Genomic DNA, 17,603 nt, shown 5'->3' with positions numbered 1-17,603 from the left:
CTTAATACCATCATATTGAGCATTACTATTTAACACATGAATTTTAGGGGAACACAAGCATTCAGCCCATAACAGATACTAATCTTATTTTCCTCCCTTATAAAAGTGTTGATATTTTTGCCTATCCAGTGAATTGTTTTCTTTATTCTTAAAGCCCAAGAGTTTTATTAAGATACATCTTGGGGCCAATTTGTCTTGGTACACATATTCAGTGTATAGATTTACTTCTTCTTTTAGCCCAAACAATTTCTTTTTTTTTTTTTAATTTTTAAAAAAGATTTTATTTATTTGAGAAAGAGGGAAGGAGGGGAGAGAGCATGAGCAGGAGGAGGGGCAGAGGGAGAAGCAGACTGCCTGCTGAGCAGGGAACCAATGCAAGGCTCTCTCCCAGGCCCTTAGGCCCCCTTCAACCTGAGTTGAAGGCAGATGCTTAACCAATTGAACCACCCAAGTGCCCCTAGTTAAAATAATCTCTTAAAATGATATTTTAAAATGTTAATTCTCTCTTACTGTTTTTCTTTCTTGGAATCTTCAATTACACATATACTGCAATTTCTTCGCTTGTCTTCTATATCCATCATTTAATTTCTATTTATTTCCATCTCCTTATTTGTTTCCTGTGTTTGCTTCTAGTTGTCAGACCCTTTGTTGTAGTCTCCAGGACATCTTTTTCTTTCAGTTTTAAAATAATTTTGTCCTTTTTCCCCTGAGTTCTGTCAATCCTTTTTTTTTGTTTTTAAACCTTTGCTGGTTTTCTGGCCATCACCTCCTACTGTCTGACTGTGTTAGCTTAGAACTCTTGTATTCTTGCTTTGTGATCTTCCTTCATAGCTGCAAATAATTTGTTATTTTTAAAATTCTTATTGGAATAGTTGGTTGAAATTTTTATATGGTATTTTGTTAGATATTTTTAGTGAGTGTTTCATTCTATTGGAAAATTTCTCTCAATTTTCACATTTTAGTTCTGACACCATTTTAATTTTGTGTGTATGTCTTTACTCTTTCCTTTTTTGGTACTCATAAATGAGAACAATATGTTCCCAGATATGAGTATGAGGTGGAGTAGAGCGGACAGGAATAGCTTCCCTGATTCCCAGTGCAAGCCAGAAAGAATCGTATAGGCACTGATATGGTATGGAAACCAACCAATTTAAAACGGACATCTCATCCAACCTTTATAGGTTTAGAGAAAAAAAAAAAATAAAGCATTTGGGAACAACTTTCTGTTGAAAATCAATCCTGGGTTAAAAAAAAATCTTTTGTTATACTGTGGCACTTCTAGGTAGGTATCCTTCCTTTGCCTCCTGGAATGTAACTTGGCTCTGGAGAACTTCCTCATCCAGTCCTATATCGCCTCTGCTTATTCTATTGGCTGTGGCTACTCAGTGACTCAGGTCTTGCTTTCCAATGTAATCCACTTACTTTTAGAAAATGGATTTTTACTGACATTCTCAAAAATATATTCTCCTCTGCCCTTGTCTGGACAATTTTTAAGTCTTCCTTCTATCCCCAGTTGCTCATGCCCAACTGTCTTTAAACACTGGGCAAAGAAGCTTGCCCACAATTTGGGACCCTCATCTTTTGGAGAATAGATATTCATTTTGCTATTGGTTTCTGCGATTAGCCTCTGCAGTGTCAGCACTCCTTAATCTTCCCTACCACTGTAGCATGGCTGCTCTGGGGCCTTCCTGCCAGGCTTTGCTGGTTTCAGTTGCTTTTGGCAGCATGAACACATAATTTGAAGTTTGTGGGTTTTCTTTGTCTCCTATTTTAAGTGAAAATGGAGTTTGTGATTTTTTTTCTTTTCATTATCTTGTTGCTCTATTTCTAGCAGAAGCAGACAGATTCAGAATTAAGCAGCCATCATGTTCTTCCAGAATCATAATTAATATAATTTTTTTTGTCATAGTGAAAATATGAAGGATATTTTCTCATTTAGGTCGGGTAAATAAAGAACGGACTTTTTGTGTGGAAATAGGAGACTCTAAAAAATGGATCCCTTGGCAAAATATATTCCCCACTGGTGAGTTTTCAAGATGTGCTCTGGACATAATTGAGAGAGGGCAGCTCGATGAGCTTGTTAGATAAGCAAATCTATGCAGAGAGTCTGTCACTCCCTGAGAAATGAAACTGGGTAGAGGAAAAAGAATCAGATTTACATGTTACAAAATGCTGTTCTTTATTTTAATCGACAGAATTGGATTAGACTCCAGCATCAGCATGCATTTCCCATTGTTTTCTTTTTATATTAACTACAGGAGACTCATTAGAATTTCATGGATGTAATTGTTTCTGGGTTACATCCTCAATTAATGACTATAATTGAAAGATCGGATAGGACTGGGATGACGTGACTGTAATTTAAGTGTAAGACGTCTGGGCCTCTATTTACAATGCATTTGTTATTTTTTCTTCTACTGTGGAGGAGTATTTACGAGAGGCAGAAATAAATGCATTTCAAACAGCAATGTCTCAATCAAAACAATGTGCATATTGTGTGCTGGGTGTTGTTTTTCTGGGCTGTTTTGTGACTCTGTAGCCCTCAGCAGGATACATGTGCATAAAAAAAGCTTGTGCTTAGATCTTCTGGGAGGACTTGGGGGAGGAGAACATGTCTCAACAAAGGGGAGGTGGACCAGAAGGCTATCTGCCTTTTTTTTTTTAGGAGATGTGTTATAACAGCGGTTCAAAACCCAGCACCTCAGCCTGCACATGCTAAGGATTCCCTAATTAGTTTTAGATTATGTCATGGGGAAAGAAAAGAAGCCCCCCCCATCTCCTAATTATGACTCTTCTGCTTTCCTCTTCTTATATTTTCCCCTAAAAGTAGATATTAACCTTATTAGCGTTTGAGCAGTGCATCAGTGATTATCTACACACAGGCTTTGAGAGCAGCTGCAAGGGGCAGCTGAACAATTATCTGGGGTTAGTCAGATTTGCTCCAGATTCTGGGATCAGAGAAGCCTGTAGACTGGAGCTCTTAAGTTCAGGGATGTCTGCTATTTCTCCATCCAAGGTCAGGTGTGGACTGCATAGCTCATTATGTCTCTTTTTCAATAGTAGTGACCTTTCTTTCTCTTGTGGGTCTATTGATCTGGAGGGATGGCAAAGACAGCCAGGATGGATGGTATTATAGATGAGCTGGAGAGGCCAAGATGTGTGGCTGGACTAACCTACCATGGAAAGAAAAAGAAAAGTGAGACAGTTCACAGGCAGGAATAGAAAGTTAGGAGACAGAGAGGGTTAGAAGGGAGGGGCTGCTGGTTCAGAGGTGACTTCATAATAATGACTTGACAACTGTGTACCTCTTTTTATAGCTTTCATGCTGATACTGTGACCTGAGGAGTATTTCTTAATATGTCACCTCTGCTTCTAGAAACACAAGGGTGCTTGATAGAATGCAGATTATCATATCTTACTCAGATTTGTAGTAATCAAAATTTCTGGGCATGATCCCAGGAAGCTGCACGTATTCTGATAGACATTGGAGTTTGAGAATGACTGAGAAGGAGAAAGTAGAAAGTAGAAGGAATGGAATGGTAGTGACTGACCAGGGAAGGAAGCTGGGAGAGAGTAGACTGAGGTCAGATTCACAGATAAGGGACTTGAATCAGAGCAGTGAAGTATCTTTCTGTAAATTATGCATCTAGTAAGTGTCAGAGCCATGGTTTACACTTTTAAGTTTAAGCCTCTTTGTACTAAGTTTAAGTGAATAGGAATAGGAAAGTGCTAGAATTCGGATGGCAGGTTACAGGAAGAAGGCAACATGGCTTGGGAGCCATGCCTTGAATATGCTATGTGTTGAGATAGGAACACTTTTCAAGAGTATGTTATGAAAAGGAAAATATATTCAATTTTCTTTAAACTTATATTCTAAACTCATATTTTATTTGCCTTCCTCCATGAATATTTTGTACATGGTTGTGTATTTTTTTAAAAGATTTTATTTATTTATGAGAGACACACAGAGAGAGACAGAGACACAGGTAGAGGGAGAAGTAGGCTCCATGCAAGGAGCATGATGTGGGACTAAATCCTGGATTCCGGGATCACACCCTGAGCAGACACTAAACTGCTGAGCCACCCAGATGTCCCCATGATTGTGTATTAACTGTAAAATCATCCATGCAACTTTTTTTGGGGGTTAAATTGATATATATTTTTAAATTTAGCAGGTTCTAACTCATAATCTGAGATGTTAATTAAGGCATTCTAGCATACACTAGCTAATGGTCGACTAATAATTTCTTAAGAAATTCATCTGTATACTACTTAAAATCATCTTGCCAATGATACTACATATACTGATAATTTTGGATATAATGTTTTCGTCAAATTTGTCTTCTCCTCAAGACTGATGCCTCTTTCCATTTTCTCTCTTGTACCTCATTGTCCAGGACCCATTTGCATAACCTCAAACCATCATTTTTACTGCATTAGCTTGTTCAGCTTTGCTTTCCTAGTGGTGTAGCCTGGGTTACCCTCTTTCTTTGCTATCTCCACTTGTCCTTTGCAATTTGCTTATGAGCTTCTCCTCCAACCCTCATTTCTATCTTAATTTTATCCATGGAGTTTGGATCTCTCTGCCTTTAGTGGTCCTAACAAACTCCCTCCCTCCTCACTTATTAAATGTGACTACCTTATGAATAGCCTTCACTGATAATTCCTCTTATTGACATGGTGTTAGCAAAGTGTTTGATTGATAAATCAATTAATAAATCGTTTCAGACCCTGAGTAATATTTTTAGATGACTGTAAGTACTCAAATGGTTGGCATTAAAAGTGAACAAATAAATATGATAATGATACTGATTTATTCTATGGAAAAACTAAAACAGAAGTGTTAGAGAGTGATAAGAAGGTTCTTGCTCTATCTGTAGGATGGACAGGGATGATCTCTGAGAGAGGATGACTTGCATAATGAGAAGGAGCCAACTATGAGATGATCTCATTTCAATGGTATGTGTACAAGGGAGAGGTATACAAGAGACCCTCAGATGGGGATGAATGTAAAGCTCTGGGGGGACAGACATGAAGCTCAAAAAAGCTCATTTGGAACAAGAATTCCCCCTTGTTCTAGGGAGGTCAGTCTTTTGTTTTATTCAGCCCTTCAACTGATTGGATGAAGCCCACCCACATTAGGGATATTAGGGACAGCAATGTACTTTACTCCAAGTCCACTGGTTTAAGTGTTAATCTCATCCAAAACATCCTTCCAGAAACATCCAGAATAACACTTAGCTATGGGATCCCTGGGTGGCGCAGCGGTTTGGCGCCTGCCTTTGGCCCAGGGCGCGATCCTGGAGACCGGGGATCGGATCCCACGTCGGGCTCCCTCTGCCTGTGTCTCTGCCTCTCTCTCTGTGTGTGTGACTATCATAAATAAATAAAAATTAAAAAAAAAAAAAACCACTTAGCTACATAACTGGATACCATGGCCCAGCCAATCTGACACATTAAAATTAACCATCATACTTTTTTTATAAAACAAAGGAAGAAAACTAATTTCCCCATTTTAAGTAATAGTTCTGTATTTCATCACAGATAGATTTAGAGATATGCACTTTTCATGCTGCCAATAAATCAGTAACCATGGAATTAACAATCGCCTTCCAATAATGGTCATGTTTATTAAAGATTTTCCTGAAAAAAATGTCAGAAGTGTAGTAATTGGACTATAAGAATGAAGTGAAAAAGAACAAGGATAGGAACATAGACTAGGTTAAGCTAAAAGTTTAAAAAAAAAAAAAAAGAAAAAGATTAATAAATATCTCCTGAAGAAATTCACTAGTAAAGGGAGTAGAGACAGTTAGGAGTAACCTAAGCTTTGTTGCTACAGGATAGGATGATGATTTTTTTTTTTTAAGAGAGCTTTAATTGATCAGCACTTCATGTAAATTAATAATGTAGGTGAACCTTATCAGCATGCTAGAAGCTTACAATTATTCAAATTACACAAAGCCATCAAATATGTGGAAATCAAAACAACAGAAAGAGCCATTAATTCCTCTTCTGTCCCCCAGCATTCTAGGGTTTTACCCACATTTGTGATGGGAAGACACTTCAACCTTGAAATTGAACAGAGAACATGGTATGGCAATTTACTCACACATTCGCAGTTTAATTGTTTTAAAGGTGACCCAGGCAGATGTACAACACTGAAGTATGCACATTTTTAGTGTGCAGTCCAATTCTGTTCGTGTCTCGCATGATGGATTCGGAATTTCAGATCATTCTAGTTAATAGAAAATGTGTTAATTAAGATCAGTTTAATTGTGGTGTTTTTGGAGGATTAAAAGAATGTTTCATTTGAGCACCACATTTCCATTCTGAGAAGCTAGAGTGCTTAGAGAGTGAATATATTGGATATGAAATATCTCCTAAACAACTCATCCTTCACAAACTGGAATTCTGTATTTCCTGAGGTAGAATCCTTTTGTAATTCTCATAAGACTGTTCCCTTTCGTGCATCCCAGAATTCCCCTGTCTCTGCATACACCTGTGGTATCAATAGCTTAGGACAGTGGCTGCCAACCAGAATCCTTGAGTATCACTGGGGAGAGAGGCCCTGTAGAATGTGGGCTCTTTGCTGAGTTGGAGGGGAAAGTCCCAACAGAAGGGTCCATCTGCTAGTTCCCAATGAGCCAAATTCCAGTTATAGTATGGCCAAAGGGACTACCTTCTATGGGTCTTAGTGATGTCTCATTTAAAGATGTCAGAGAAATGGCCTGATGGTAAATACACACAAAACAATATTTGGCTAAGGAGATCTGATGGTCTGGAAAATCCACTGCCACTAGCAAGCTAGCTATATGATCTAGGGCAAGTTATCATTTTCTGTGCCCATATTCTTTCATCTGTAAAATGGATAAAACTATAATGTACTGAGATTGTATTATGTGCTATGCACTTTTCATACTTAATCTCTCTCAATCTTCATGATGACATAATGAATTGGGCAGCATTATACACCCACTCATTCTTTTGCAGAAGGGATAGCTGATGCTTAGAGATATTGAGTATTGCCCAGGGTTACACAAGCATGCCCGCAAGATTTGAAAGCAAGTTTCCCATAATCCTTGACTTTAATTACAGAACAGATTTTCAGTAGGCTAATTAGTACCTACCTCGTTGGGTTGTTCCTGGGAAAAATCCATGTAATGTATGTAAAACACATCACACAAATATCTGAAAGTCAATGCTAGCTTTCGCACCTGGATATAGCAACAGCAACAAACGAAGTCTTCTTAGGTAATTTTCTTTATTAGTCTCCTTCTAGTATTCCCCTCACCTCTCTTCAGTGCTAATGCATTCAGAGTCAGTACCATTTAACAGGTATCTCTCCATGTAATCGAAACCTTTCAATTGTTCACTAATTATTTCATGAATGAATATGTTGTTTCCATCGTATCAGTTGTTTTATGCAGGGAGAGCCATGGACCAACAGGCTCTTGCTTAGAAAATCAGCATGAATTCTTAGCTCCTCCACTGGACTTTAAAGGAAAAAAAAAACCTCAGAAGTTCAGCTCTCTCATTTCTGAAAAGGGAATAATGATGCTTATTCTTCACCTCTGTCAGCACTAGAAAAAGATTGGAATGAAAGCAGGCATATGAAAGGCTTTCTAAACACCAATGTGCCATAGAAATGTAAAGGTGGTATTAGCAAGGGTTATGACATCTTCTGCTTTCTTTCCATTCATCCATTTTTATGTGTCTATCAACATAAAAAGCAATAATTTTTGACTTGCAAATTTTACTGTTAGCCTCAACTGTTGAATGACACAATGAAAGGAGGATGCATTCACATTTTATTTTTATGTGAATAAATTAAGGGCAACTGTTTTTCTCTTTTACTTCCACCCCCACCCCATGGCAAATGAGCTCCTCTTATTCATATTGAGACCAAAGTTTCAGATTTCTTTCTAGAAAGTACTTAGGATCTAAAAGCCCATTTGAGCTAATTAATTTGTATGAGGTTGGTTGGATTACTTCAGATGGTGTTATAAGTTGGGTTCCTCCTGAAGAAGATTGAGATAGTGATTTGAATATAAAAATGCTGTTAGAGAGTGCTCTTAAGGTCAATATCTCTGGGGGAAGATAAAGAAATAGGATGGGGCAGAGGGGAAATGTCCCCTTAATCTAACTCAGGAAAGTTCTTGTCTGATTCCACAGAGAAAAGTGAGATGATCCTTCAGAGTTGTCCTGAGTTGAGTTTTCCTGAGTTGTGAAGAAAAGACTGAAGTTTTTTTACTCCCTACAATAGTCAGTCTTGGATGTTCACTGTTCCTGGAAGAGGGCATGGCTTTAGGTGAATTAGCTTCCTTCAGATACAAGAACAATTTCCAGGATGGACTGATAGCCAGATGGACTTGCAGCCAGTGAGGAATTATGCCCCTCAGTTCTGAAAGGGGCTCTGGGCACCATATTATAGTATCCACTACATATGGCAATGCACTTGCTTTACCAAATCTAGGTAAGAATCTCATCTACAGCCTCCGGGGGAATGATCATACAAAATCAGGGAAGTCATTACTTCATGAGTATTTCTGTCTACATGTAGAAAGAAACATCTCATGTTATTCTGAACCTTGTATTAGGCTGATATCTGACTCCAGATTCCTTAATCGTTGAGAAAATTCTGAGGAAACACTGCTAAAGAGCCCAACTCGGCTTTGGAATAAAGAGAGTAAAGTACAATATTTGGCTATAGCACCAGCCTTTACTCATGGTTATAGTTTCCAGCCCCTGAGGAAGAATAATGGCTAATATTTTTTTAATATTCACTACATATTGGACACTGTTCTGAAGTCACTACATAAGTTAATTATGTTAATATCACAACCCTATAGGATGGACATTATAAACCACATTTTATAAATGAGAAAACAGGCTCAGAGAGGTAAAAATATATACCCATGTTTACATGTGTAGTAAATAATGAAAACTCTTACATTTCATAATGGAATGATAGTAAATTGGCACATCACATTTTAATCCTTCTTACCTTCCTCACCTTTTTTTTTTCTCTTTTCTACATGTACTAGTTTTCTAGGGCTGCCCTAAAAAAGTATCAAAAACTACATGGCTTAAAACAACAGAAATTTATTCTCTTGCTCTTGTGGAGGCCAGGAGTCAAAAATCAAGGTGGTGGGGCAAGGCTGGTTACTTCTGGAGATCTCTGAGGGAGAGTCTGTTTCATGCCTTTCTCTTAGCATCTGGTGTTACCAGCAATCCTTGGCTTGTGGACACATCACTCTAATCTCTGCCTTTATGGTCACATGATGTTGTTCCTTTGCATCTGTCTCTGTATCTCTTCTGCTTTTGCAGGGACACTAGACATACTGGGTTAAGGGTTAGCTTCATAGAGAATGACCTCATATTAACTTGATTGAATCTGCAAAGACATTGTTTCTATATAAGATCACATCCACAGGTTACTAGATTTTAGGAATTTAGCATATGTTTTGGGGAGGCATAATTCAAGCCAGAACATAGCATATTGTGAAGAAGTTATTCTCAGAGAAAATACTAATTCAATCAATGAATATTCTTAGGTATCTAAAATGTATCTGGTGTTATGCTAGCCACTGGAGGAAGAGTGGTTGACAAGACAAACTCTACTGCTCAGTCAAAATATTTATTAATCATCTATATATTAGGCACAGGTCCAAGAACTGAGAACACAGTAATGAATGGGATAAAGTCTCTGTTCTTAAGGAGTTTGTCTTTGAGTGAAATATAGACAATAAATACCTGAACAGATATGATGGTTTCTGATACTAAACTGCTCTGGGAGGCATAGGAAGATGGTGGAGGAGCAGAAGACCCTAGTTTTGTCTGGTCCCTGGAATTCTGCTAGATAGCTATCAAATCATTCTGAACACCTGCAAACTCAGTCTGCGATCTAAGAAAAGAATTCATGCAATTCTACAAATAGAAAAGCAACCATATTCTGCAAGGTAGGAGGTGTGGGGAAGTGAATCCAAGGCAATATATCTGAGGATAAACCTTGGGGCGGGGGAGGGTACATCCGTTAAGCTGGGTATCAGGAAGTGATAGAGCAGTAGAGTGCAGAACCAGAACTTTTAGAAGTCTGCTCTGGTGAGGGATGTCCCTTCCTGAAAGGCAGTCTCAGGCAGTTGTGGGGCAGCATCCCAGGTGGGACAGTGTGGCCTCAGGATCCCAGGATCACAGGAAGGCCAGGGTGCCTGAGTGCCTCAGAGTTCCCAGGCATCAGAACGGGGAAGCCAGCTGCAATGAGTGAGGCCAGGAGTGGGCTCTCACCTGGGGGTGCCATAAAGCATGAACTGGAGCACAGTCCATGGGACTGCTCCCTGAGCTGGGGCCCAGCAAGTGACAGAGCCCCATGGAGACTCCCCTTTCCTCCCCTGGGAGGAGTGGTGTGGATTTGAGTAGCTAGAGTCTGCAGGGCTTGGGGATTCCAGATGGGGGTCCCATGCCAGAGATAGAAACGCTCCATCACAGGTTGGGTGAGCATGGAACACGGATGGAGACCCGGGAGACAGGAGTGACTGACTGCTTTTCCCTGAGGGTGCACTAAAGAGTGGCGGGTCCAATATTTTAGCTCTGGGGCTGCAGATTAGAAAGCTGCCATTTTCATTCTTATTCCCTAAAGTGGCAAGGAAAGCCTTCAAGGAATAAAACTCATAGAGCAATTCCGGGTTGCTTACACTGAGCCCAGCCCCCTGGCAAGGTGGTGCAATTCTGCCCAGGGCAAAGACACCTGAAAATCAGTGCATCAGGCACCTCCCCCAGAAGATCAGCAAGGACATCCTGCTAAGACCAAGTTTACACAGAACTGCAAAACTCCAGGGATCCTGGGAGTGGTTCAGTGGTTTAGTGCCTGCCTTTGGCCCAGGGTGTGATCCTGGAGTCCCAAGATTGAGTCTCACATCAGGGTCCCGGCATGGAGCCTACTTCTCCTTCTGTCTGCCTCTCTCTCTCTCTCTCTCTCTCTCTCTCTCTCTCCCTGTGTCTTACATGAATGAATAATAATAAAAAAAAAAATCTTAAAAAAAAACTGCAAAACTCCAGTGCTAGGGAAAATGGTATATAGAATTCATGTTTTTTCTCATGATATCAGTATTATTTTTTTCCTTTTCAACTAATTTCTTATTTTATCAACTCTTTTAAAGACTTTTTTAATTTTCATTTTTACAGTTACATGCTATCCTTTCATTGTATTTGATTTTATTTTTTGTATGTAGATAAGTTTTTCTTCCTTTACAATTTTGGGATGTAGTTTCTTTTAACAAACAATTGAAAATATACCCAGAATCTAGTGTATTGCTCTGTTCTTTTCACCTATCAGATTATATTATTTCTCTCTCTCTCTCTCTTTTTAATTTTCTTTTTTATTTCAGGTCTCTTCTGATTTGTTTGGTATATATTTCTCTGGTGTCATTGTTGCTATTTTAGTATTTTGTTCTCTTGTTTATCTGTTCTTCTCTGGGCAGAATGACAGGGTGGAAAAACTGACCTCAAAAAAAAGAGAACAAGAAGCAGTACTCACTGCTGGAAACCTAATCATCATGGATGTAAGTAAGATGTCAGAACTGGAGTTCAGAATAACAATTTTAAAGATACTAGTTAGGCTTGAAAAATGCATGGAAGACACTAGAAAATCCCTTTCTGTAGAAATAAAAGAACTAAAATTTAATCAGGTCAAAATGAAAAGACTACTATTGAGATGCAATAAAAGATAGAGACTCTAACAGCTAGGATAGATGGAGCAGAAGAGAGAATTAGTGGTATAGAAGACAAAATGATGGAGAATAAAGAAGCTGAGAGAGAGAGAGATAACTACTGGATTATGAGGGGAGAATTTGAGAGTTAAATGATACCATAAAGCAAAACAATATTAGAGTCATTGGATCCCAGAAGAAGAAGAAAGAGGGGTGCAGGAGGTATACAGGAGCAAATTATAGCTGAGAACTTCCCTAATCTGGAGAAAGAAATAGGCATTCAAGTACAGGAGACAAGAGAATCTTCCTCAAAGCAAAGAAGTAGGTCAACATCTTGACATATAATAGTGAAGCTTGGGAATCTCAGAGACAAAGAGAAAATCCTGAAAGCAGCTCAGGACAAAAGGTCCTTAACCTACAAGGGTAAAGACATTAGACTGGCAGCAGAGCTGCCCACAGAGACCTGGCAGGCCAGAAATAACTGGCATCATATATTCAGGGTGCTAAATGAGACAAATATGCAGCCAATAATATTTTATTCAGCAAGGATGTCATTCAGAATAGGAAAGATAAAGAGCTTCCTGGACAAACAGAAACTAAAAGAATTTGTGATCACTAAAGCAGCCCTACAAGAAATATTAAAGGGGTTCCTTTAAGTGAAAAGAGAGTCCAAAAGTAACATAGACAGAAAGGAACAGACACAATATACAGAAACAGTGACTTTACAGGTAATACAATGACACTAAATTCATATCTTTCAGTAGTGACTCTGAATGTAAATGGACTAAATGCCCCAATCAAAAGACCAGGGTATCAGATTGGATAAAGAAGCAAACCTATTGATATGCTATCTACAAGAGATTCATTTTAGACCCAATGACACCTTCAGATCAAAAGTGAAGGGGTGGAAAACAATTTAACATGCTAATGGGCATCAAAAGAAAGATTGGGTAAAAATCCTTATTTCAGACAAATTAGATTTTAAACCAAAGCCTCTAATAAGAGATGAGGAAGGACATTAAATCATAATTAAAAGGTCTATCCAACAAAATCTAACAATTATAAATATTTATGCTCCTAACATGAGAGCAGCCAATTATATAAACCAATTAATAACAAAATTAAAGAAACACATTGATAATAATACAATAATAGTAGAGAACTTTAATACCCCATTCACTGCAATGGACAGATCATCTAAGCAGATCAACAAGGAAACAAGTACTTTGAGTGACACATTGGACCAGAGGGACTTCCCAGATATATTCAGGGCATTCCTTCCTAAAGCAGCAGAATGCACATTCTCCTGGAGTGCACATGGAACATTCTCCATAATGGATCACATACTGGGTTACAAATCGGGTCTCAACTGGTACCAAAAGAGTGGAATCATTGCCTGCATATTTTCAGATCACAATACTTTGAAACTTGAACTCAATCACAAGAGGAAACTTGAAAAGATAAATGGAGGCTAAAGAAAATCCTATTGAAGAATGAATGGCTCAACTAGAAAATTAAAGGAGAATTTAAAAGTTCATGGAAACAAATGAAAATGAAAACAAAACTGTTCAAAACCTTTGGGATGCAGCAAAGACTGTCCTAAGAGGGAAATATATAGCAATACAAGCCTTTCTCAAGATATAAGAAAGGTCTCAAATACACAACCTAACCCTACAACTAAAAGAAGTAGAGAAAGAACAGCAAATCAAGTTTAAACCCAGCAGGAGAAAAGAATTAATAAGGATTAGAGACAAAAGCAATGAAATAGAAACCAAAAGTACAGTGGAACAGATCAAGAAAACTAGGAGCTGGTCCTTTGAAAGAATTAATAAGATAAATAAACCCCTGGCCAGACTTACCAAAAAGAAAAGAGAAAGGACCCAAATAAATTATAAATTAAAGGGCAGAGATCACAACCAACACCAAATAAACATAAATAGTTATAAGAACATATTATGAGCAACCATATGCCAACAAATTAGGCAATCTGGAAGAAATGGATGCATTCCTAGAGTGGTGTGGACTATCAAAGCTCAAAACAGAAAGAAATAGAAAACCTGAACAGACCCATAGCCAGTAAGGAAATTGAAGCAGTAATCAAAAATCTCCCAATAAACAAGAATCCAGGGCTGATGGCTTCTCAGGGGAGTTCTACCAAACATTTAAAGAAGAATTAATATCAATTCTTCTGAAGCTGTTTCAAAAAATAGAAATGGAAAGAAAATTTCCAAACCTTTTTTATTATGAGCACAGCATTACTTTGATCCCAAAACCAGACAAAGACCCCACAAAAAAGAATTACAAACCAATATCCCAGATGAACATGGATGCCGAGCTTTTCACCAAGATACTAGCCAGTGGAATCCATTAAAAGGATACGATACATTAAAAACATTATTCACCATGGCCAAGTAGGATTTATTCCTGGGCTGCAAGGGTGGTTCAACATCTGCAAATCAATCAATGTGATACACTACTTTAATAAAGAAAGGACAAGAGCCATATGATCCTCTCAATAGATACAGAAAACACATTTGACAAAGTATAACATCCTTTCTTAATTAAAACTCTTCACAGTGTAGGGACAGAGTGAACATACCTCAATATCATAAAAGCCATCTACGAAATGCCCACAGTGAATATCATTCTCAGTGGGGAAAAACTAAGAGCTTTTCTCCTAAGGTCAAGAAGATGACAGGGCCTGTCCACTCTCACCACTGTTGTTCAACAAAGTACTAGAAGTTTTCGCTTCAGCAATCAGACAATAAGAAAGGGCAGAAAGAATTGGCAAAGAAGTCAAACTCTCACTTTCCACATAATATTCTATGTGGAAAACTCAAAAGTCCCCACCTCAAAATTTCTAGAATTCATACAGGAATTCAGCATCATGGCAGGATATAAAATCAATGCACAAAATTCAGTTGCATTCCTATACACTAACAATGAGACATTAAAAAAAGAAATTAAGGAGTTGATCCCATTTATAACTGCACCAAAAACCATAAGATACCTGGGAATAAACCTAACCAAAAAAGCAAAGGATCTGTACTCAGAAAACTATAGAACACTCATGAAAGAAATTGAGGAAGACACAAAGAAATGGAAAAATGATCCATGCTCGTGGATTGGAAGAATAAATATTGTTAAAATGTGTATGCTACCTAGAGTGATTTATACATTCAATGCAATCCCTATCAAAATACCATCAACTTATTTCACAGAGCTGAAACAAATAATCCTAAAATTAGCATGGAATCAGAAAAGACCCCAGATAGCCAAAGGAATGTTGGGGAAAAAAACAAAACAAAACAAAACAAAGCTGATTGGCATCACAATTCCAGACTTCAAGTTCTATTACAAAGCTATAATCATCAAGACAGTTTGGTACTGGCACAAAAACAGACAGATCAGCCACATGCAGAAGAATGAAACTGAAACATTTTCTTACATCATACACAAAAATAGACTTAAAATGGATGAAAGACCTAAATGTTAGACACGAATCCATCAAAATTCTAGAGGAGAACACAGTCAGCAACCTCTGTGACCTCAGCCACAGCAACTTCTTGACAAAGGCAAGGGGAACAAAAATAAAAATGAACCATTGGGACTTCATTGAGATAAAAAAGTTTTGCACAGTAAAGGAAACACTCGACAAAACCAATAGACAACTGACAGAATGGGAGAAGATATTTGCAAATCTCTTATTAGATAGAGGATAAGTGTCCAAAATCTATCAAGAACTTAACAAACTCAACACCCAAAGAACAAATAATGAAATAGAGAAATGGGCAGAAGACATGAACAGACATTTCTATAAAGAAGACCTACACATGGCCAACAGACACATGAATAAATGCTCCACATCCCTCAGCATCAGGGAAATACAAATCAAAATCACAATGAGAATCACCTCACACTGGTCAGAATGGCTAAAATTAACAAGTCAAGAAATGACATGTTGGTGAGGATGCAGAGAGAGGGGAATCCTCTTTCACTGTTGGTGGGAATGCAAGCTGGTGCAGCTACACTGGAAAACAGTATGGAGGTTCCTCAAAAAGTTGGAGATAGAACTACCCTACTATCTGGCAATTGCACTACTAGATACAAATGTAGTGATCCAAAGGGTACCTGTGCCCCAACGTTCATAGCAACAATGTCCACAATAGCCAAACTATAGAAAGAGCCCAGATGTCAACAGATGAATGGATAAAGAAGATGTGGCATATATCAGAAAATGAAATTTTGCCATTTGCAACGACATGGATGGAACTAGAGGGTTTTGTGCTAAGCAAAATAAGTCAATCAGAGGAAGACAATTATCATATTATTTTCCTCATATGTGGAATTTAAAAAAACAAAACAGAGGAGCATAAGGAAAGGGAGGGAAAAATAAAATTAGATGAAATCAGAGAGGGAGATAAGCCAAAAGAGACTCTTATTTCTAAGAAACAAACTGCAGGTTGTTGAAGGGGGGTGGGCTGGGGGAATGAGGTAACTGGGTGATGGACATTAAGGAGGGCATGTAATGTAATGAGCACTGGGTGTTATATAAGACTGATGAATCAGGGAACTCTACCTCTGAAACTAACAATACACTGTATGTTAATTAATTGAATTTAAATAAAGAAATAGAAAATTACAGCAGGAAATAAAATGTGCTGTGAAAAAGATGATGTAGGGAAAGATGAGAATGAGTGACAGGAGCAGGGTAGGCACCTTTGTCTAAAGTCAAGGAAGATCTCTCTGGAAGGGTGACATTTGAGTTGAGATCTGAGTGACTAGAAGGGGGCGGCCATGTGAAGACCTTGAGCAGAGAGTCCAAGCATAAAGGTGCTCCAAGGCAAAGACCCTGGTTGGGGATAAATGTACAAAGTCCATAAAGGAAGTGGAAGACAGTCTCCCTAAAGTATATAAACTAAGGGGAAAATGATTTTGAAAGAAACATGTTAAAAGAAATAAGTGGGTAAAGGGATTAGCTCTTATCGCCCTTTCCATTGGAAATTACTTGAGGGGGTTATTAAGGACAATGATTTGGCTGTAAGTTTTAGAAGTATCCCTCTGGCTGCATTCTGTAGGGCAGACTGTAGAAGGATAAGAACAGAATCAGGAAGACCACTTTGGTGACAACTGTACGACTCCAAACAAAAAATGAGACCGTGGAATAGGATTGTAGTATTGAAGTTGGTGAGAAGGAATTGGGACAGAGATATATTTCAGTAGTACAGAGGATGGAACCTTGTCATTCATTTTCCTATAAAGCATCATCTATATCAGTTCATTACAAAACTATTGGTGGCACAGCTTTTATAATTATAATTGCTCGGTATTAATCACATTAAGGGAGAAACACAGTATTTTCCACACCAGGCACAAACCTTCCTGTGACATCTAAGTAGATTATTACTTTATGCTTGCACTATCATCTGTTTACCTCATTTTATTTTTCTGCTATTAGAAGTTTAGTTTGACCTTGACCCCGGATATTAGCATATCTTGCTGCTCTTCAAGGCTTCTGACCACTCATTCATGAGTTGTTCCTCTTGAGAATCTTCCCCTTGATGATATCTTCCCTAGCATTGGCCATCCCATTGGTATACCATTGGAGCTCTATTTATTTCACCCCATCTGCATGGTAAATTATTCCAGCATACATTTTGTTAGTCTCTGATTTAGCGGGTGGTTTCTGTCATATAGCTGCATGAAAATATGTGAAGTCTTCAAACAAACCATGACCTCTTGGAACTCTGCCTGAAATACAAATTTTACAATCATTTGGGAGAGTGAGTTAACTTCACCATTCATCTGCCTAGTCATAGATTAGGAAGCAAGACATAAAATCAATGTTTTCATAATCAAGTGTGCTTTTCTATAAACATAAAACTTCTAAATAAAATA

Source organism: Canis lupus, chromosome 13 (assembly GCF_048164855.1).
Source record: "Canis lupus baileyi chromosome 13, mCanLup2.hap1, whole genome shotgun sequence".
In the NCBI taxonomy this organism is placed as follows: Eukaryota; Metazoa; Chordata; class Mammalia; order Carnivora; family Canidae; genus Canis; species Canis lupus.
This window is presented reverse-complemented; position numbering follows the sequence as displayed.